This window comes from Callithrix jacchus, chromosome 14, assembly GCF_049354715.1.
Source record: "Callithrix jacchus isolate 240 chromosome 14, calJac240_pri, whole genome shotgun sequence".
NCBI classification, from domain to species: domain Eukaryota; kingdom Metazoa; phylum Chordata; class Mammalia; order Primates; family Cebidae; genus Callithrix; species Callithrix jacchus.
In genome coordinates this window covers 12446745-12469197 of record NC_133515.1, presented here as the reverse complement: position 1 = coordinate 12469197, position 22453 = coordinate 12446745, and the positions used below count along the sequence as shown (strand labels likewise).

The following is a 22453-nucleotide window of genomic DNA, read 5'->3' as shown; positions in this document are numbered from 1 at the left end:
AGCCTGAGTCAGTGGGGGCTGGCCTGGTGCTAGGTCTACTGTAATGAGACTTGATCCTGGGTCTGCTGGATTATGGGGCCAGATTAGTACTGCATCCACAGAGACTGGCCTGGAACTGGGAAGATCCAGAGCTTGGGTCTGTGGGGACTGGCCTAGTGATGGAGGCCACAGAGGCCAGTCTAGCACGAGGACTTTGTGACTGAACGAACATAGAGTCTTGAGGAGGGGTTGGGGTTTGACAGGACTAAATTCTGGGACTGTGGGTGCCAGTCTGGAGCTGGGGTCTGCAAGTGCTGGGCTGTAGTTGTGGCTATGGGAGTCATCCTGGAGCTGTGGTAGGTCTGAAGGATGGGTTCACGTGGGCAGGCTTGATGTCTAAGAATTCAGGGGCCACCTTGGGGTCTGTGGCTGCAAGTGCTAGCTTGTCCTTGAGGTGGGCTTAGAGTCTGTGTCAGTAAGTGCTGGCCTATGTTCTGGAGCTATGGGGAAAAACATGAATCTGGGTTTGTCTGGAGCCTGTGTCTTCTGGGCAAGTCTGGAGGCTGCATTCATGGTGGCTGATCAGGAAGCTGGGGCCACAGAGCCTGGTCTGGCCTCAAGGCATGCTGGAATCCAAGTCCAAGGGTACCTGCCTGGAGTCAGAGGCCACTGGGTCTAATTGGGGCAAACCTAGTGTTGGAGTCCATGGAAGAATCAAGTGTTTACTTCACTCTCTTTCCCCAAGTTGAGAGAATGTCTCTACATGTTGTGCTTCCTGAGATTGAGGGAGGGGTGATGTGAATCATGGAAAAGTGTTCTTTCTACCCTCTTCAATGCATCTTTTCTTATTTTCTGCAACATGCAGATGCTTTAATCACTCATTTGGATTTATTAGCTCTTCTGAAGGTATTTCCATTTTAATGGATAGTAGTTCAAATGAATGTTTCTGTGAAGGTTTGAGAGCTGGAAAGTGCTATCTACCATCCTGCTGATGTCATTCTCTAAGAAGTTCTATTCTAAACACGACCAGAGCCTCCTAAGCTTGTCATGTCACACTATCAGGTTTGGGCTATGGAAATGGGAGGGCAGTAGATACATGGGAAAGAAATGTCCTCATCTCCCCACAACAAAAATCCTACATGAGCAAGACCCACACCTTCATCATAACACACTGGTAAGGATGCACATTTCATCATTTTCCCTAGAGGCCTGTGTAAAATAGGGAAGAACCAAGACCCACAAAGTTTTCTCCCCCCTGAACACTTTGTCCTTCTCAGGACAAAGTGACATTGGCACATACAAGACAGCAAGTGCAGACTAAAAATTTTATTATTGCTCTCTAAAGCCTTAGGCCATATGACAAAATGAAGAGACTGAAATGAAAGTGAGAAGGAAGAAACAGAAGGAAGATAAGAATGACGTGGTCATATCTGGGGGGAATTAAGTGAATATTCTCTTCCAGGATGTCTTCACACTGGGTTCATGCTCATGATGAGTTCCACACCAAACGCAGGCTGCTGACTTTGCTCCTGCCCTAGGTAGTGAACTTGCAGACATAGGGTAACCTCACATTGCAGTTATAATCTTTCCACTTCAGAAATACTGGAGAGACAGAAGACATAAATGGAATGGGACTGAGTAATCTGGGGAAACCAATGAAGAGGCATCCCAGGTTTAAGCCTAGAAGTTAAAGACTCTCCCTCACCTTCATCAGTGTCCCAATCTAGGAGAAAGATTCAAAGAAAGCAGAGAAGAGAGGAGATGAGAGAAGACACACTAGCATTGTATTTTCTAGCTCAGGAAGATTTCGTGAAAGCTGGACCCAGGAATGGGGGATGAGATGGAAAACACTGGGAAGAGGCCATTGCTCTGTTTCTTACCCGTGCTTCTTGACAGGCTCGTATGGTGGCCGGGGTTTGAGACAGTGGAGGGATTTCTCTCCCATGCAAGGTAATTCATCACATCACTGCTACTCCACTCCCATCCATCTCCATTGGGCTCAGTGCCCTATAGAGTAGAGGAGGCAGCCAGGTGAAGGGAATGGCCACTGCAGCTCTTCTTCCACGGCCCCTCAGCTGCAACACCTGATTTGTGACCCAGGATGAGGGAATTTGGTCTGCTATTCCAGATGTTGCTGGTGAGCTCTTCACTAGCAACCTCTTTCTTAAATCCTCATTGCTATTGGAAATTCCCAGCCAATAAACACAAGACCTTTGGAACCACTCAAAGTAATATGTTATTTGCAGAACAATAATTGATGTAGCATTTGTGATTAGCCTGTGAACCTCAAAGGTAATGACAATTCTGTATGGGGGCAAAAATGGATTCTATCTTCATTAAGGATTCCTTGAGAATAGTAGGCAAAGACCCCATGAAGCTCAGATAATGGATTAGCCCAGCCTCATATGAGAATTAGGTCATACGCCTGAGGAGGCAGACTGATTTCATCCAAAAAATAGAGACCTCCACAGATCTCAGATCTTCAGCTGTCTCACGAACTTTCTTTTTCCCCTGATGTTTCACCATGTTGACCAGGATGGTCTCGATCTCTTGACCTCATGACCTACCCGCCGCAGCCTCCCAAAGTGCTGGGATTATAGGCATGAGCCCGGCCAGGATTTTTTTTTTTTTTAAGTAGATTTCCTGAAGTTTCTTGTAAATTCTGGATATTAGCCTTTGTCAGATGGGTAGATTGCAAAAATGTTCTCCCATTCTGTGGGTTGCCTGTTCACTCTAATGAGAGTTTCTTTTGCTGTGCAGAAGCTCTTTAGTTTAAGTAGATCACATTTGTCAGTTTTGGCTTTTGTTGCAATTGCTTTTGGTGTTGTAGTCATGAAGTCTTTGCCAATGCCTATGTCCTGAACAGTACTGCCTAGGTTTCCTTCTAGGGTTTATATGGTTTTAAATCTTATGTTTAAGTCTTTAATCCATCTTCAGTAAATTTTTGTATAATGTGAAAGGAAGGGGTCCAGTTTCAGTTTTCTGCATATGACTAGTCAGTGTTCCCAACACCATTTATTATAAATAGAAAATCCTTTCCTTATTACTTTTTGTTGCCAGGAAACTCGTCATTCAAATCTGAGCGAGTGGGGCGAGTGCAAAGACGGGCGCGAGTGACAGATCAGCACAGGAAGGGCAACCTTACGGGATCCCCATGACAAGGTATGCGCCAGACACCCGCTGACAATACGAGTCGGGGGCAAAATATGCACACGAGGCACCTGCGAGCAATGGCGGCGGGGGAGGGAGCGGGGTAGAAGGGGCGCTTGATAGGTACTGGAAGGAGAGGCGCGCTCACAAAGACGTTAACGGTTTGGCCGGCAAGGTTCCCGCACAAGGCACCTGATAGCAATGGAAGGGGCGGCACGCGCACGCGCACAGGTGTACTGTAGGGAGAGGCGCCCGCACTAAGGACCTGGGACCTTAACGGATCGGTGCGGCAAGGTACGCGCACAAGGCAGCTACTGACAACCATGGGATTGGGGGCGGGGTAGGGAGCGGCGCGCGTGCTAGGTACTGGAGGGAGAGGCGAGCACAAAGGGCTCGGAATCTTAATAGATTGGCGTGGCAAGGCACGCGCACAAGGCACCTGCTGGCAAGGACGGGAAAAGGGGGGTCCAGGGCCGGGCGCGCAAAATAGATACTGGAGACAGACGCGCGCTCACAAAGGACCCGGGACGTTAAGGGATTGGTGCGGCAAGGTATGCGCAAAAGGCACCTGCTGGCAATGGGGGTCGGGGGAGAGCCGAGGCGGGAGGAGAGGGGCGCACAGTCGACCAGATATCTCAGACTACAAGTGTGGGGCACCACACCCGGCCAATGTTTTTTGTATTGTTGGCCTTGGCCCCAAGTGTGCCCAGGTGCTGATGGAGCGCCTGGGGTGTGTGAGACCTGCCGCCAGGGCCTGGCTGGGGTTGCGCCGGGAGCTGTCCATGGTCCTGAAACGATGCCGGCAGAGGCGCCGGCTGTGAATGAGCGAGTGAGCGCTGTCCGTAGTGCTGCAGAGGTCTTGGGCCCCGGCAGTGGCGGCAGCGGTGCCTAGGAGGCCGGCAGCCGGAAGACCACCAGGAATGCTTCTTGGAGGAAGTAACCCTTGAGGTGGGGAGGGTTTTCCAGGAAGGGAGACGATAGCATGAGCAAAAGCTTAGAGATACTAATAATCATGGCCTGGTGCGCGCGTCTTTTCACGCCAATCTATTAAGAATCCGAGCCCTTTGTGCTCGCCTCTCCCTCCAGTACCTAGCACGCGCGCCGCTCCCTACCCCGCCCCCAATCCCACGGTTGTCAGTAGCTGCCTTGTGCGCATACCTTGCGGCACCGATCCGTTAAGGTCCCAGGTCCTTAGTGCGCGCGTCTCTCCCTACAGTACACCGCGCGCGCGCGCGCGCGCCGCCCCTTCCATTGCCATCAGGTGCCTTGTGCACGAACCTTGCCGGCCAAACCGTTAACGTCTGGCTTCCTTTGTGCGCGCACCTCTCCTTCCAGTACCTATCAGGTGCCCCTTCTACCCTGCTCCATCCCTCACCGCCATTGCTCGCAGGACGCTCAGAGTCCAGCTGTCAAGAGTTCAACTATCCGAAAATAGCCACTGCGCCCAGCAGCGGTTACCTGGGCACTCTGTGCCCTTTATCCCTGTCCCGGCCCCTTCCCGGGGCCGAGGACCCAGCAGTAAGACTCAGTTTCCTTGAGCCTGCTGCCCGCATCCTTCACTTCATTGGCTTGCGGGATCTCTCCGTTGCTCCTGCCCCTGGACGGAGTGGCAAGCCTTCCTACCCAGACACTTGTAAGCAGCCTGGTGTCGAAACAACTCCAAGGATTTATTCTTCAAGCCCTGTCTTCTGTACGGCAATCCTGCCTTCAATCTGAGGCCCAGGTACCACAGCAAGCCAGTGCCCTAAGGACTCTCAGAGAGGCCCTGGAGAAGGTAATCGCCTTTTTGTGGCCCAGAATACCCAGTTCTACCCTACACTCCAATCCAGAGATCACGTAGAGGGCCCTCATGGGGAGTGGGGCAGGGATGCCTAAGCAGGAAAAAAACCCCAGAGTCCAAGAAAAGCCTGATGATCAGAAAGGGGGTCCTGAGGGCACCAGGGATGCAGGGTCTGCATTTAGACCCCTGTGGGACAGTGGAGGCCTCTCTCCCTTCGTACCCAGGCCCGGGCCCCTGCAGAGAGACCTCCATACCCAGAGGTCAAAAATGCCATCTGAAAAGAAATCCCAGCCCTCCAGGATGAGCTACTGCTGCAACTCCATCTCCAGCTCCTACAGCTCCGCAGGAGGCTTCCCGTGGGTAAAGAGGGGGAAGGGGCCAGCCTCATCCGACTGCCAGCTGCCCCTCACTTCTTCAAAGGCAGTGACTGAGGTCAGCCCTCAGGCTGTCTCTCAGGGTCAGGCCCAGTGTGAAAAGGCAGCAGATTCAGCACCTGGGGAGAAACTGGCCCCCAGGAGTGGCTCCCCGACATCTCAGGCCTCTAGGCCTCATAGACGAAAGTACCCTCTGCTGCGACACAGGCGAGGGGAGCCTCTGAGGCTGCCATCTCCCTTACAGCTGGGGTTCCAGGTCACCGCTGAAGACCTGGACCTGGAGATAAAGGCCAAAACCATGTGACTTAATTGTGCACTGCAGGGTGAGGAAAAGTCCCTCTGGGAGTGCAGAGCCTCACTGCTGTCCCATGCTTTGGGACTGGTAACAGGGACGTCTTCTCTGCCTGCTGACTCTAAAGCATCCAGCACAGAGGCACAGCAGGAGAGATGCAAGTCCCAAGATGGCCTGGACCCCGTGGCCCTCCAAGCATCTGCTGCAGGGTCCCCCTTTAGACCTCCTGTGTCTGGGAGGAAACGCAGGTCAGCAGGTCCCCTGTTATCCTCCTCAGACACCCTTCCTGCCACCTCTGCACATTCCCAGGGCTCAGCCCAGGCCTCATTGTCTGCTCCAACACAGCCAGACCAGGGCACCACAACACACTTAGCTGCAGGGGCTTCCTTACCCACCACTTCCACCTCGAGCCCCCGCACCAAAAGAAAGTTGACCTGGGCTGCAGACCTGGCTGGGAGCCTTCCTGACCCCTCTTCTGCCTCTCCCACCACCACCCTGGCCAGACAGAGGGTCAGTGATTTCACTGTACTACAGAAACTTGATGCTATTGCTGCAGCCATTACCCAGCACAAACCTGTGGTCCTTCATGGACAGCAGCAGGGAACCCGCTCCTTGAAGCAGTTTCATCCATATTTCCATCCAGCTGCTTCAGGTGCAGCCCAGGCCTCATCTTCTGCTCCAGCACAGCCAGCGCAGGGAACCACAGCACCCTCAGCTGCAGGGGTTTCCTTACCCACCACTTCCACCTGGAGCCTGGCTGGGACCCTTTCTAAGCCATCTTCTGCCTCTCACACCACCACCCTGGCCAGACAGAGGGTCAATTATTTCACCATAATAGAGAAACTTGACACTATCGCTACAGCCATCACCCAGCCCAAACCTGTGGTCCTTCATGGACAGCAGCAGGGAACCCACAACTTGAAGCAGCCTCATCCATCTTCCCATCCAGCTGCTTCAGCTGCAACCCAGGCCTCATCTTCTGCTCCAACACAGCCAGCCCAGGGCACCACAGCGACCTCAGCGGCAGGGGTTTCCTTACCCACCACTTCCACCTGGAGCCTGGCTGGGATGCTTTCTAACCCATCTTCTGACTCTCTCATCACCGCCATGGCCAGACTAACGATCGGTGGTCCCACATCACTACCAAAAGTTGCCGTGACCATTGCAGCCACCACCCAGCCAAAACCTGTGGTCCTTCACGGACAGCAGCAGGGAACCCGCTCCTTGAAGCAGCCTCATCCATCTTCCCATCCAGCTGCTTCAGCTGCAGCCCTGGCCTCATCTTCTGCTCCAACACAGCCAGCCCAGGGCTCCACAGTGCCTTCAGCTGCAGGGGTTTCCTTACCCACCACTTCCACCTGGAGCCTGGCTGGGACGCTTTCTAACCCATCTTCTGACTCTCTCATCACCGCCATGGCCAGACTAACGATCGGTGGTCCCACATCACTACCAAAAGTTGCCGTGACCATTGCAGCCACCACCCAGCCAAAACCTGTGGTCCTTCATGGACAGCAGCAGGGAACCCGCTCCTTGAAGCAGCCTCAACCATCTTCCCATCCAGCTGCTTCAGCTGCATCCCAGGCCTCATCTTCTACTCCAACACAGCCAGCCCAGGGCACCATAGCACCCTCAGCTGCAGGGGCTTCCTTACCCACCACTTCCACCTGGAGCCTGGCTGGGACACTTTCTAACCCATCTTCTGCCTCTCTCATCACCACCCAGGCCAGACTAACAATCAGTGGTCCCACCTCACTACCAAAAGTTGCCGTGACTGCTGCAGCCACCACCCAGCCCAAACCTGTGGTCCTTCATGGACAGCAGCAGGGAACCCGTGGCTTGAAGCAGGCTCATCCGTATTCAGATCCAGCTGCTTTAGCCTTGAGCCCCCCCACCAAAAGAAAGTTGACCTGGGCTGCAGGCCTGGCTGAGACCCATTCTAAGCCATCTTCTGACTCTCATTACCGCCGTGGCCAGACTGACAATCAGTGGTCCCACCTCACTACCAAAAGTTGCCGTGACCGCTGCAGCCACCACCCAGCCCAAACCTGTGGTCCCTCATGGACAGCAGCAGGGAACCTGTAGCTTGAAGCAGGCTCGTCCGTATTCAGATCCAGCTGCCTTAGCCTTGAGCCCCCCCACCAAAAGAAAGTTGACCTGGGCTGCAGGCCTGGCTGGGACCCTTTCTAACCCATCTTCTGCCTCCCTTATCAACGCCCTGGCCAGACCGAGGGTCAGTGGTCACTCCTCCCTACGGAAACTTGCCGTTATGGCTGCAGCCATCACTCAGCCCAAACCTGCGGTCCTTCATGGACACCAGCAGGGAACCCGTAGCTTGAAGCAGGCTAGTCCGTATTCAGATCCATCCGCCTTAGCCTTGAGCCCCCCCACCAAAAGAAAGTTGGTGTCAGGCTATCCCAGGCAAATTCTAGGACAGGCTATCCCAGGCAAGGCAAGGCAAGGCTGTTCCAGGCAAGGCTATTCCAGGCAAGGCAATTCCAGGCAACGCTGGGCAAGGCAAGGCAAGGCAAGAGACAGCAATGCAATCCCAGGCAGGGCAATGCAATCCCAGGCAAGGCAATTACAGGAAAGGCAATTTCAGGCAAGGCAAGGCAAGACAAGGCAGGGAAAGGAAATTCAAGGCAAGGCAATTGCAGGTAAAACAAGGCAAGGTAATTCCAGGGCAGGTAACTCCAGGCAAGGCAAGGCAAGGCAAGGCAATTCCAGGCAAGACAAGGCAAGGCTATTCCAGGCAAAGCAATTCCAGGCAATGCAAGGCAAAAAAGGGCAAAAAAATTCCAGGCAAGGTAAGGCAAGGCAAGGCAAGTCCAATCCAGGCAACTCAAGTCCAATCCAGGCAACTCAATTTCAGGCAAGGCAAGGCAATTCCAGGGAAGGCAATTTAAGGCAAGGCAAGGCAATGCAAGGCAAGGCAATTCCAGGTGAGGAAAGTCAAGGCAAGGCAATTTGAAATGAGGCAATTTCAGTCATGGCAAGGCAAGACAAGAAAAGTTAAGGCATGTCAATTCCAGGCAAGGAAAAGCAAGGCAATACAAGGCAATTCCAGGCAAGCCAATTCCAGGTAAGGCAAGGCAAGGCAATTCCAGGCAAGTCAATTCAAGGCAAGGCAATTCTAGGCAATGCAATGCAATGCAAGGCAAGGGAAGAGAAGGCAATGCCAGGCAAGGCAAGGCAAGACAAGAGACAGCAATGCAATCCCAGGCAAGGAAATGCAATCCCAGGCAAGGCAATTACAGGAAAGGCAATTTCAGGCAAGGCAAGGCAAGACAAAGCAGGGAAAGGAAATTCGATGCAAGGCAATTGCAGGTAAGGCAAGGCAAGGCAATTCCAGGCAAGAAAATTCCAGGCAAGACAAGGCAAGGCTATTCCAGGCAAGGCAATTCCAGTCAATGCAAGTCAAGGAAAGGCAAAATATTCCTGGCAAGGCAAGGCAAGGCAAGGCAATGCAATCCCAGGCAAGGCAATCACAGGAAAGGAAATTTCAGGCAAGGCAAGGCAAGACAAGGCATGGAAAGAAAATTAGATGCTAGGCAATTGTAGGTTAAACAAGGCAAGGTAATTCCATGGAAGGTAACTCCAAGCAAGGCAAGGCAAGGCAATTCCAGGAAAGACAAGGCAAGGCTATTCCAGGCAATGCAAGGAAAGGAAAGGCTAAAATTTCCAGGCAAGGCATGGCAAGGCAAGGCAGGGAAGGGCAGGGCAGGGCAGGGAAGGGCAGGGAAAGGTAAGGCAAGGCAAGGCAAAAGGCAAAAAAGGCAAAAGACAAAAGGCAAAAGGCAAGGCAAGTCCAATCGAGGCAACTCAAATTCAGACAAAGCAAGACAATTCCAGGGAAGGCAATCCAGGGCAAGGCATGGGAATGCAAGGCAAGGCAATTCCAGGCGAGGAAACTCAAGGCAAGGCAATTTGAAATGAGATGATTTCAGTCATGGCAAGGCAAGACAAGACAATTCCAGGCAAGGCTATTCCAATAAAGTCAAGGCAGGGCAATTCCAGGCAAGGAAAAGCAAGGCAATGCAAGGCAATTCCAGGCAAGCCAATTCCAGGTAAGGCAAAGCAAGGCAATTCCAGGCAAGTCAATTTGAGGCAAGGCAATTCTAGGCAATGCAAGGCAAGGCAAGAGAAGGCAATGTCAGGCAAGGCAAGGCAATGCAATCCCAGGTGAGGCAATGCAATCCCAGGTAAGGCAATTACAGGAAAGGCAATCTCAGGCAAGGCAAGGCAAGACAAGGCAGGGAAAGAAAATTTGAGGCAAGGCAATTGAAGGTTAGGCAAGGCAAGGTAATTCAAGGGAAGGTAACTCCAAGCAAGGCAAGGTAAGGCAAGGCAATTCCAGGCAAGACAAGGCAAGGCTATTCCAGGCAAGGCAATTCCAGGCAATGTAAGGCAAGGCAAAGTAAGGCAAGGCAAGGCAATGCAATCCCAGACAAGGCAATCACAGAAAAGGCAATTTCAGGCAAGGCAAGGCAAGACAAGGCAGGCAAAAGAAATTCGAGGCAAGGGAATTGCAGGTAAGGCAAGGCAAGGTAATTTCAGGGAAGTTAACACAAGGCAAGGCAAGGCAAGGCAAGGCAATTCCAGGCAAGGCAATTCCAGGAAAGACAAGGCAAGGAAAGGCAAAAAAATTCAGGCAAGGCAAAACAAAACAGGGCAGGGCAGGGCAAGGCAAGGCGAGGCAAGGTAAGGCAAGGCAAGGCAAGGCAAGGCAAAAGGTAAGGCAAGGCAATCCAAGGCAAGGCAATCCCAGGCAAGGCAATCCCAGGCAAGGCAAGGCAAGGCAGGGCAGGGCAGGGCGGGGTGTGGTGGGGTGGGGCGGAACAGGGCAGGGCAGGGCAGGGCAGGGCAAGGCAAGGCGGCAAAGCAAAAGGCAGCAAGGCAAAAGGCAGCAAGGCAAAAGGTGGCGAAAGGCGGCAAGGCAAATGGCAGCAAAGGGCAGCAAGGCTAAAGAAGAAGAAGGCAGGCAAGGAAAAAGAAAGAAAAAGACAGCAGGCAAGGCAAAAGAAAAAAGAATAAAGCAGGCAAGGCAAAAGAAAGAAGAAGAAGGCAGGCAAGGCAAAAGAAAGAAGAAGAAGGCAGACAAGGCAAAGGACAGAAGAAGAAGGCAGGCAAGGCAAAAGAAGAAGAAGAAGGCAGGCAAGGCAAAAGAAGAAGAAGAAGGCAGACAAGGCAAAGGAAAGAAGAAGAATGCAGGCAAGGCCTGAGGTTTGAGAATAATTGTCTTTGGCTCCAAGTCAAATCTTCTCTACATATTGGGATGAGGGTTGGGCCCCCTTGATTTTTCTGGGTGTATCCCAGGAAGTAGATATCACAGGCAAGAGTCTCTTGTATGCAGCCCTCTACAGGTGGCATCTCACACTGCTGGATCTACGTTAGCATTTTGGTGACAACCCATCCCCCAAAGTTCTACTAGAAATTGCCCTCATGGATAAACTCTGTGGTGACCCTTTTCTTGTGTCAATTCTGTATGAGCCCTCAACCTCTCTGAGGCATCTTTTGACATCTGTAATAGGTAAGCCTACAAAATTAGCACCCAGTAGACACTGCCAAAGTTTATATCCTGAACCTTCTGGAGTGGTGGCTGGAGCCACATATGAGATCCTTTAAGCCACTTATGAAATGATAAGAATTGCTGCTCAGGAATGTACGCATCAGGGACTTGAAGTAGCTCTAGGCATTGAGCATCAATGTGTCAAAGGCTTCCAGGGTCCAGCTTTCAGTGTAATTCTATCCCCTAGATACTGGCATTCTGGACCTGTGATGGGAGAAGCAGCACCCGTAATCTCCAAGGTGCCATTGGGCTCATTCTTTTATTGTCTTGATGAATTGTCTTGCTGAAGAAGCAGTTGGCCTCTTCTATACGTACTAATCTCTTTATCAAATGGTTACTTGGCTATATTTTCAGTTTTCTCTTGTTGACTTGCCTTTTCTTTCTTAAAAACAAAGCAACTCAGATTTTAAAAAATACTTACATTTTGTTTATCTTTTATAAATTATGTCTTCTTTTTTTCATCAACTATTATTTTAAGTTCCAGGGTACATGTGCAGGATATGCAGGTATGTTATATAGGTAAACATGTGCCATTGTGATTTGTTGCACAGATCAACTCATCACCTAGGTATTAAGCCCAGCATCCATAAGCTTTAAGTTGCTTCTTTCTATTATTAGGTCAGGGGAGCCATGCAGCATCCTCAACAAGAAGTTACTGCTTAGATGTTTCTTTTAACAAATACCCTAGTTCATGATTCTAAAATTCTGCCTTCACAAATTGCTGGGACATAAAGACAATTCAGCCAAGTTCTTTAGCACTTTATATAAAGGATGGCCCTTCCTCCATCGTGCAATACCATGCTCCTTGTTTCCATCTAAGACCATACCAGAATTACTCCTAGTGTCTATGTTGCTAACAACGTTATGTTTACATTTACTTAAGTAACTCAGAGATGATGTAGGCTTGGCTGTTAGCTCTCCTTCTTCTGAGCCCTCATCAGAAGAGCCCTTAGCTCTCCTTTAATGGCAATGTAGACTTTTGTAGCCTCTTCTTTCAAACCCACCCAGCCTCTGTTCATTACCCAGTTCCAAAGTGGACACACATTTTTAGGTATTTGTTATGGTAAGAATACCACTTCTGGTACCCATTGATATCTTAGTCTTTATTGTGCTGCTAGAACAAAATACCTGAGATGGGGGAATTTGTAACTGACAGAAATGGATTTTCTCACAGCTGTAGAGACTAAATTCAATATCTCGGCGCTTGCACTTTGCAATGGCCTTCATACTGTGTCATCTCAAGGTGAAAGACTGAGTGACAAGAAAAGGAAAGGGAAATAAAGGGGGCCATTTTATAATGGCATTAGTCCCCCCCATGAGAGCAGAGGCCTCATAGCACAATTAATTCTTTAAGGTAACATGACTTAGTAGTATTGCAAGAGCAATCAAATTTCAACAAAAGTTTTGGAGGAAACACATAACTTTCTTTTGTTTTCCTTTTTGATTTATCTGGATTCTGGTTAATAGTCATCTCAATTAACATATTGGCATTTTTTTAAGGTTTATTTGGCTTCTATTTCTACATTTTTTCTAATTCCATAGCAAGACGTCCATTATGGGTTCAGTTTAGATTTGTGGATTTACTACATCTTTGAAGTAGGCCATTGTTCCTCTGAAGAAACAATCTTTTCACATGAGAGGGAATAAAATCTGAGCTCCAAACTCCACTTCTATTCTTTAACTCTCAGATTTTAGGGCAGTTCATATTTGTGCTAGTCCTGAAGCTAATATCAATGTGTGTTTTAAAAGTCCAATGTTGTTCGACAGATGATGGCTCTGACCATGGCTATATGTTTAGCTTTTTGTGTTTTAGGGTTCAGGAATCCAATACTCCTCCCAAAGAAAATTCACTCCGAAGTCGAGGATCAGAGTTGTTGGAGCTTTCCCTAAACCAAATTTTGCCCTCCAGTCCATAGGCTTATAATAGAAAGTTGGTAGCAGTCCCTGACAGAGCAATTCCTCCTTAGAAGTCTCACAAAAATAAGTCAAACCCCGTCAGCAACCTCAGTTGATAACTTAACTGGCCCAGAGACTAGGATGCAGAGACAAGGTATTCACAAAACTGAGTTTGACTCTGTTTCTCTGTGAAGTGCATAATAAATGGAGGAAGTGGGATGGTGGTTAAGGAAACTGAGAGACTATAGACACTCAGAGGATGAGGGATAACTCCAGCTTTCATGTGGAGATGAGGCTGCGGATGGGAAGCTTTTACAAAATGACCGCAAAGTAAAATAGCTGCTGGAGTCCGCAGGGAAAGGAGGGGCAAAGTGGAAGAAGGAAGCACAGACTGGGAAGTGGACTGGAATTTCAGGATTTTGTTTGATCACTGTTGGACAGTGGTTCTCTTTAGAGAGGAGGGATCCAATTTTAGCGTCTAAACTAGACAATAAAATTATCTGAATACCTGTCTCCTTATGAGAGGGAGTGGAACAATATGTGATCCCATCTACCAAAACTTTTCATTCTTACCAGTTGTGTCAGAATTTTAGAACTTCTGCAGAATGGGCAATAGAACAAAGAAATAAAGAGCATAGACCCTGGTGTCAGGTACATTGGGTCTGAATTCTGGCTATGCCTCATGTTGTGGCTAATGTGTGACCTTGGGCAAGTTAATCCAACTTTCTGTGGATAAGCTTTTTTTCTGACTAAGGTATCTCTCTTCTATGTAGGGATTTTTTTTTCCTTGAGACAGAGTCTCGCTCTGTCGCCAGGCTGGAGTGCAGTGGCGTGACCTTGGCTCACTGCAACCTCCGCCCCAGGTTCAAGCGATTCTCCTGTTGCCTCCCTAGCACCTGGAACTACAGGTGTGCACCACCATGCCCAGCTAATTTTTGTATTTTGAGTAGAGATTAAGTTTTCACCATGTTGGCCAGGATGGTCTTGATCTCTTGATCTTGTGATACACCCACCTCAGCCTCCCAATATGTAGAGATATTTTTAAAAAGTTAACATATTTAACACATGTAAAAATATTTCTCAGAGCATAAAAATTGTAATATACATGTTTTTGCAAATGGAATAATATAACATAAATATTCTAAACTATTATATGAAAGGGTATATTTGAAGGTACATAGAGAATTATAGGTGTTTTTTTTTTTTGAGATGGAGTTTTGCTCTTATTACCCAGGCTGGAGTGCAATGGCACGATCTCGGCTCACTGCAACCTCTGCCTCCTGGGTTCAGGCAATTCTCCTGCCTCAGCCTCCTGAGTAGCTGGAATTACAGGCACATGCCACCATGCCCAGCTGATTTTTTGTATTTTTAGTAGAGACGGGGTTTCACCATGTTGACCAGAATGGTCTCAATCTCTTGACCTCGTGATCCACCCGCCTTGGCCTCCCAAAGTGCTGGGATTACAGAGAATTACAGTTTAAGCTTTAATCATTAGTGTTACTTGCTTAGCAGAAAGTCAACAGTGTTAAGAGTGCCTTGTTGAACGCATCATCACTATCATCACGCTCTTCCTCCTCTTTCTCCTCAATGTATCTAGCAACAGTCCTAAAGATGCATTAGAGTTGATTTATTACTTCTTGGCAGTGACATGTAAGGTGCGGTCCCCAGAACCCTTGATCTTCTTCCTTGGGAGTTTCTCTTTCCTCAGGTTTCTTTTGGGACATACCTGGTCAGGAGAGGAGCCTCCATGGTAAATGACGTTAGCATGCAATGAACTGTGTCCCTCCTTTCCCCACTGCCCCAAGAAGGATGCTCCAAATCTTGTCCTGCTGCCTCCCTTGTCACTTGTCCCACAGATAGGCCTGCTCCAGGTTCACACACTCCCTGCCCTTCCTCCCCAGGCTCCTCCCTTCACACCCATTATCACCATTCCTGGAAGGTCGCTGCTTCTTCATGGGCTGCTGAGGGCCATGGGAAGTGGGCACCTGGTTGCTGCTTTGATATGCCCAGTTTGACAAGCTGTTTGTGAAAGAGGACCTTATCTGTAACCACTCCCAGGGTGTGCCAGGAAGAAGGGCCCCCAACCCAATACCAGAATTTCCTTGTGTCAGAGCTATCCGTAGGGCCTCTGAGCTTGTACCCTTGCCCTCTGCTTAGTTCACAATCAAAGCTCTTGTTATAATAGGAGGGATCCACAGGAAAACAGTATCTGTTGTGGATTTAAGGAACTTACAACTTCTCTGAAAACTATATACCCAAGTAAATACATTAAATAACTGGGGTCTTGATAGAGTAGGTGTTTCTAAGTATTCAGTGTTGAATACAAAAGAATGAGATAATGTCCTTTGCAGGGACATGAATGGTGCTGGAGGCCATTACTCTTAGCAAACGAACACAGGAACAGAAAATCAAATACTGTATATTCTCACTTATAAGTGGGAGCTAAGTAATGAGCACAATGGAACAAATAAAGGGGAGCAACACACACTGAGGTCTTTTGGAGGGTGGAATGTGGGAGGAGGAAGGGGGTAAGTAAACGTAACTAATGAGTACTAGGCTTAGTACCTGGGTGATGAAATGATCTGTACGGCAAACCCCCATGATACAAGTTTCTCTATGTAATAAACTTGGATTTGTATCACTTAAAATAAAAGTTAAAAGAGAAAAGAAAATATGATGCCGTGAAGTATTTTTGTCTTAAATTAAAAAAAATAATTGCTTGTTTAATTTTCACAAGATAAATATGTCATGGTATCAAGTATACTGGACTCTTACCTTATTATATCCTTTGGTAATATTTATAGAAAAATAGAAATCATTCTCTGGTTGTAATCATTTTAAAAGACATAACTACTTTCTGTAAAAGCAGAAATAAATTGGATTATTTTAAAAAAAACACATATGAATCAGAAAGTGAGAATAAACAATGCTAACATTTGCCATCTTTGTTTAATATCATTGGTTTTCGTTTTTGTCTTTTTGAGACAGTTTCCCGTTCTATCACCCAGGCTGCAGTGCAGTGGCACAACCACAAGTCAATGCAACCTCAACATCCCGAGCTCAAACAATACCCCACCTCAGTGTCCTAAGTAGCGGAGACTACAGGCATATGCATATGTATACCTGGAGATGTATATATATATATATATGTGGCGAGAGAGAGAGAGAGAGAGAGAGAGATGGGGTCTCCCTATGTTGCCCAGGCTGGCCTTAAATTCCTGGGCTTAAGTGATCTTCTTACCTCAGCCTTCCGAAGTGCTAGGATTATAGGCTTGAGCCATCACAACAGGCCCACCATTAGTTTTTATACAGAGAAAAAAAAAACTTAGAAATTGTTAGGCAAATACTATGAAAAATTGTAATATATATTCTTATATGTCAGATTTTTATTTTTTAAACTATATGAGAATTGATTAATAAACAAAATTTAGTATTAATCTGTCTTTTAAAACCATACATAAAGTTAATGAAAAAGCTTGTAACTTCCTGCAACTGAATTTTATATTCAATGCTATGGTTTTGCTACTAGTCCAAGTTGAAATATAGGTATCTACCTTATTCAATTTAAATTCTGTTTAGTATATTATTATATTTTGTTGATCCATTTGTCCCAATTCATATACTCATGTCTCTTTCTGTGAGCATTGAGGTTAGTTTTTTCTTCCTAATTTTGCATTCTGATTGGCATTTATTCCCTGAATTGAAAATGACTATTCTATGATGATTCCGGTAAGTATTCAATTTCATCACACCGTCATTGACTTCATACTAACAAACAGTTGACTTCACATGGCTAGCTTCTTTAAGTTTCCTTAGGCAGCAGCTCTCTACAATTCTCACATTGACGATATCTGTATTTTGTTAGCTCAAACCTTTCTGGACATGTTAAATATTTAGAAATATAAATTTAATCTACTTCTTAAGGTACATCCTGAGAAGTTTGTGAGCCGAAAAAGACATGGGGGAACCACTTAATGCCACAGCACATTGTTTTACGTTATTTGGAATCAGTAAATTCCTTCCCAACTTTTCGCCATGACTGACACCAAAGAGTAGCCTCCAAATTTACAGGGAGTAGAAGGAAATCTGCTCTTCTCTGCTCCCTCTGGGTTGCTAGAGGACATGTGAACCCTCAGTTGTTTTCTGCTGAGCAAAAGCAAAGTCCATCTTGGACTTAGATAGCTCGCCAAAGTATTTGCTGGAAGGGGACCTGACTTGTGACCACTCCCAGTGTGTGCCAGGAAGAGGCTTCTACTGGTGCCAGAATCAATGCCGTCAATGCCCTGTCTAGGCCCCGAAACTCAATCCTTGCCTCCACCCCTTTTGTTTGAATGATGTGGTTCTTATCTTTCTGATCCTAATATAAAGCTCCTACAGCTACTTGGCCTGAGAAACCACCTCAGATTCAGCCAACAGGTAAGTGGGCATTACAGAAAGAAGGCACCTCTGACATGCACTCTAAAATCTTGGGGAAAATACAGCATGAGTTTCTGTCCAGGAGATTTTAGCAGTAATGAAGCCTCAGTGGGATCCAGGGTTGTTTTTCGATTACTAAGTCTGTATAATCCCCAAACTCTCAAAAGAAACATCTGAAGCTCTGGATGTCTCAGAGGACCTTCCTGGTCTCAGAAATTCTGAGAGGAGGTTTTAAGGAAGGTAATAGAAGCTTTGCTCTCCACCTCTCAGAACCTCCTTCTCTGTTGACCAGGCGGCCCAACTTGGTGACAGGCATCCATTCCTTATCCTCTGCTTTGCCTCCGCGAGCTCCGCGGCCTCGGCCCCGGCCCCGGATGCCACTGCCAAAACCTCCGCGGAAGCCACCGCCGTTCCCCATCCCGGGGCCCCCAGGGCCTCCGCGCCCCCCCACCCGCCCCCCGCCGCTGCACCGGCGTCATCCGCCATTTGGTGTTTTATTGGAGAAGAAGCTTTTTTTTTTTTTTTTGACATCTTTTTTTTTATTATAAAAACAAAAGTTGCAGGTAAAGGGTGGTCTCCCCAAACAGGCTCCAGGTGGTTGCCATCTCGTGAGATTGTTGATTTGCCTCTTAAGCAAGAAATTCATTGCAGCGCAGCATGGCTCAGACCAGCTCATACTTCATGCTGATCTCCTGCCTCATGTTCCTGTCTCTGAGCCAAGGTAAGATCTCTTTTCTACCAACCAACCCTGTCTAGCCCTGAAGCCTTCACTCTATCCCCAAGCTTATAGGTCTGAGAGAGAGAGAGAGAGAGAGAGAGAGAGAGAGAGAGAGAGAGAGAGAGAGAGAGAGAGAGAGCAGAATCACCATTAAGGATTGTTTTGTGGTGTTTAGTGATCTTTATTGCTGATCTCATCACATTTATCCACATCCACATCCCATTTAGGAGTTTGAGCTAGAATTTAAAATAACCCCTTACAAGCCACTGCCACAGTTGGCTGAGTTTATCTGATTAAATTTATACATGATGGTGGATTTGGGGATGTCAGTGTGTAAAGAGTCACTAATGGGGTGGAGAACTGAGGAGAGCCTTGTGTTCAGGGAAACCAAGGAGAGGCTTGTGTGAGAAAAGTAGAAGCCTGAGTCCTTCAAGGCAGAAGATCCTGAGTCCCAGACATAAAAGGGAAACTGGACATGTTTCTTTAGCCTATCAATTCTGTGTTTTTACCCTGATCAAAGAAACCAAAGAGAGAAGATATAGGATACAGGAACAAAAGTGAGCAGTCATCCCATAATAGACTGTATTCTGTTCCTATATATAGGAGCATCACACACTGGGGTCTGTAGGGGGGAAATAGGGGAGGGACAGCAGGGAGTGGGGAGTTGGGGAGAGATAGCATGGGGAGAAATACCAATTATAGGTGATGGGGAGGAAGGCAGCACATAACACTGCCATGTGTGTACCTATGCAACAATCTTGCATGTTCTTCACATGTACCCCAAAGCCTAAAATGCAATTTTAAAAAAAAAGGGAAACTTCAGAATCTTCCACCTCACCTTCCAGCCTTTACCTTACTCTGAGACCCTCTTTTAATCATCTCTTCTTTTTCAGGCCAAGAGGCCCAGACAGGGTTGCCCCAGGCCCGGATCAGCTGCCCAGAAGGCACCAATGCCTATCGCTCCTACTGCTACTACTTTAATGAAGACCGTGAGACCTGGGTTGATGCAGAGGTGAGTGAGGAGGGCAGCGTGGGAAGGGAGGCTCATGAAGGGAAGGGAAGCTGCCACTCTCCAGTGTGTTCAGTGGCTGCAATGACATAAAACTGAACCCCTCGCTACCCGATCATCAGCCCCAAACTTTCCAATCTACTTTATCCCATTATTCAGCACATTCCCAGCACAAAGATGCTGGTGGTTGATGACAGCATCATCAGGGACATTACTGTGTGTCCTTTTCCTGACATATCACCTTAAAGGACTCAGTATAATCCTCACACATTCCTCCTCCACTGAGTGCTCCATTTTCTTCCCCAACAGCTCTACTGCCAGAACATGAATTCCGGCAACTTGGTGTCTGTGCTTACCCAGTCTGAGGGCACCTTAATCAGTAGCCTCACTGATTAAGGAGAGTGGCACTGATGACTTCAATGTCTGGATTGGCCTCCGTAACCCCAAAAAGGTAGGCTGCAGCCTTCTTTATCTCCTAATGATCAGGTTTGAGAAATAAGAATGAGGTTCAAGCTCTGGTCTCTTAAGTACCAGTTTTTATCATTTTCCAGAAATCAGTCTGCTTACAGTTCCTATAATGTTCTGTGTAGCAAGGTACACTGCAGATGTTTGGAGATACAAGGGGAAGGCTGAATTTTCTAGGTGTCCTGGGCATCCATGAATAAACTCATTCTGTCTACAGTCAACAGAACATCCTTATGCACCAACTTCTTACCTATTTTGTTATTGTCAGCACAATAAGAGAGACTAGATTGCTGACTATATAGTGTTCACTCATGGTAAAGAATCTGCTGCTGGCATTTGGGAACATGGTATTATACTAAATAGCATAACAACGACTAATGGCCAGCCAATGCTATGCTGGATATGAGGGTTGTGGGCCTCAAAGACAAAAATTCAAGAACCACTTTTTAAGTGAGCTACTCTGGATCTCTATGTCAAATTAGAAACGTTTATTTCTTGGTGAAACAGGGGTAGTGATTTGGACAGTTCAGGAAAGAAGAAGTTGAGAGCAAAAGTAGAGGAAAGGAAACAATATTCAGCAAGACAACAAGGTTTATTCTTCTCATGTGTTTGGGCACGTTTCTGAGTGTACACACAGGCCCAGTGATTCTACTGATTTTTGAGTGACCACTGCCTCTGTTCTGGATCTTGCCCAACTAGAACCGCTGCTGGCACTGGAGCAGTGGGTCCCTGGTCTCCTACAAATCCTGGGACATTGGAGCCCCAAGCAGCACTAATCCTGGCTACTGTGTGAGCCTGACCTCAAGCTCAGGTAAGAGGCAGAGAATCCATCCACCTGTTTCTGTTCTCTGCTGCTTAGCTCTAAGGATGGGACTGGTACTGGGATAGAGGAAAGGTAGCTCTTCATCCAGGAAATGGATGTTTGTTTTTTGTCCTGAGTCCTAAAGCCAGGAGGGTCACAATCTTTCTGTTCTCTCATCTCAAACTCTTCTCATTGACTTATAGGATTCAAGAGATGGAAGGATGTGCCTTGTGAAGACAAGTTCTCCTTTGTCTGCAAGTTCAAAAACTAGAGGCAGCTGGAAAATGTCTAGAACTGATCCAGCAATTACGACAGAGTCAAAAATTAAACCAGACCATCTCTCCAACTCAACCTGGACACACTCTTCTCTGCTGAGTTTGCCTTGTTAATGTTAGTACTTTTACTCACCCAAGTCTTTGGAACCCTAGTAATGAAAATAAACATGTTTTCATCATAGTGCTATCTTATTGTGTCTGCTATTTCCACAGCTGATGCCTGGGTGGTTGAGATGGGAGTGATTACAACACAGCTTGCTCTGGCCTATCCACTTTTAAAAACTCTATCCACGTATCATGCATATTAGAAGTCAGTATTTAAGAACATACTTGGCCTTGCTTATGACAAGGTTGACAAGAGGGAGAGTTACCAAAAACCCACATGCTGGCATATCTCAAAGATATTTTGCATTCAGTTCCAGTCCCCTTAAATAAGTCTAATATCACAGAAAAGCAAGTTACACAGGTTTTTTTCTTATATTTTGCTTCCCAATGTATATAAATGTTTTGTTTATACTATATTGTAGTCTATTATATGAGCAATAGCATTATGTCTACAAAAGAAATATACATTATTTAATAAAAAAGTACTTTATTGCTTAAAAAAATGCTAACAATCATCTGAGCCTTCAGCAAGCAATATTCTTTTGCTGGTGAATGGTCTTGCCTCAGTGTTGATGGCTGCTGCCTGATCAGGGCAGTGGTTGCTGAAGGTTAGGGTAGAAGTGGCAGTTTCTTAAAATAAGACTACAATGAAGTTGGCCACATTGATTTGATTCTTCCTTTCATGAGTGATTTCTCTATACTATGTAATATTGTTTGACAGCATTACTCCCACAGTAGAACTTCTTTTAAAATTGTAGTCACCCTTTCCAAACCCTGCTGCTTATTTATCAACTAAGTTTATGTGTTGTTCTAAACCCTATGTTGTCATTTTAACAAGGTTCACAGCACCTTTGTCAAGAGTAGATTCCATATCTGGACACCACTTTCTTTGCTGATCTATAAGAAACAACTCCTCATCCTTTCAACTTTTATCATTAGATTGCAGCAATTCTGTAACCTCTTCACGCTGCATTTCTAATTTGAGTTCTCTTGCTATTTGTACTGCATTTGCAGTTACTCTCTCCGCCAAAGTCTTGATCCTTTCAAAGTTATCCTTGAAAGTTGGAATCAACTTCTTCCAAACTCCTGTGAATAATGATATATTGGCCTCCTCCCTTAAATCAAAAACATATTCTTAATGGCATCTAAAATGGTGTACCCTTCTTTCCAGATGGGTTTCAATTTACTTTGCACTGATCCATCAGAGGAATCACTATTATGGCAGCTATAGTTTTGTGATATTTATTTGTTAAATAACAAGAATTAAAAAGTGAAATTACTTTTTGATCCCTAGGCTGCAAAACAGATTTTGTTTCTAACACAGGCATGAAAAAAATCATAAATCTTGCATATATCTGTATGCCTAGGTGACAAGGTGCATCATCAATGAGCAGTAATATTTTTGAAAAATATTTTTTATGATATGTAGGTCTCAACAAATAGGATTAAAATATTCAACAAATAATGCTATAAACAGATGCTGTCATCCAGGTTTTAGTGTCATTACCTTTATTATCTGAGCTAGATCTTCCAGATAACTTTATAGCTTCATCAACACTTGCTGCCTTATCTTGAACTTTTATGTTATGCAGATGGCTTCTTTCCTGAAACCTCATAAATCAACCT

At 46.7% G+C, this 22453-nt stretch overlaps 1 pseudogene across 1 annotated transcript; it reads left to right on the top strand.

Annotated features, from left to right (window-relative positions):
* Positions 1–4462: 4462 nt before the first annotated feature.
* On the top strand, positions 4463–21060 carry LOC118147217 (lithostathine-1-alpha-like; annotated as a pseudogene). Its single transcript, XR_013526051.1, has 6 exons — positions 4463–4903; positions 18041–18174; positions 19065–19183; positions 19490–19631; positions 20345–20456; positions 20651–21060. The product of XR_013526051.1 is annotated as a lithostathine-1-alpha-like (transcript).
* The last annotated feature ends 1393 nt before the right edge of the window (positions 21061–22453 follow it).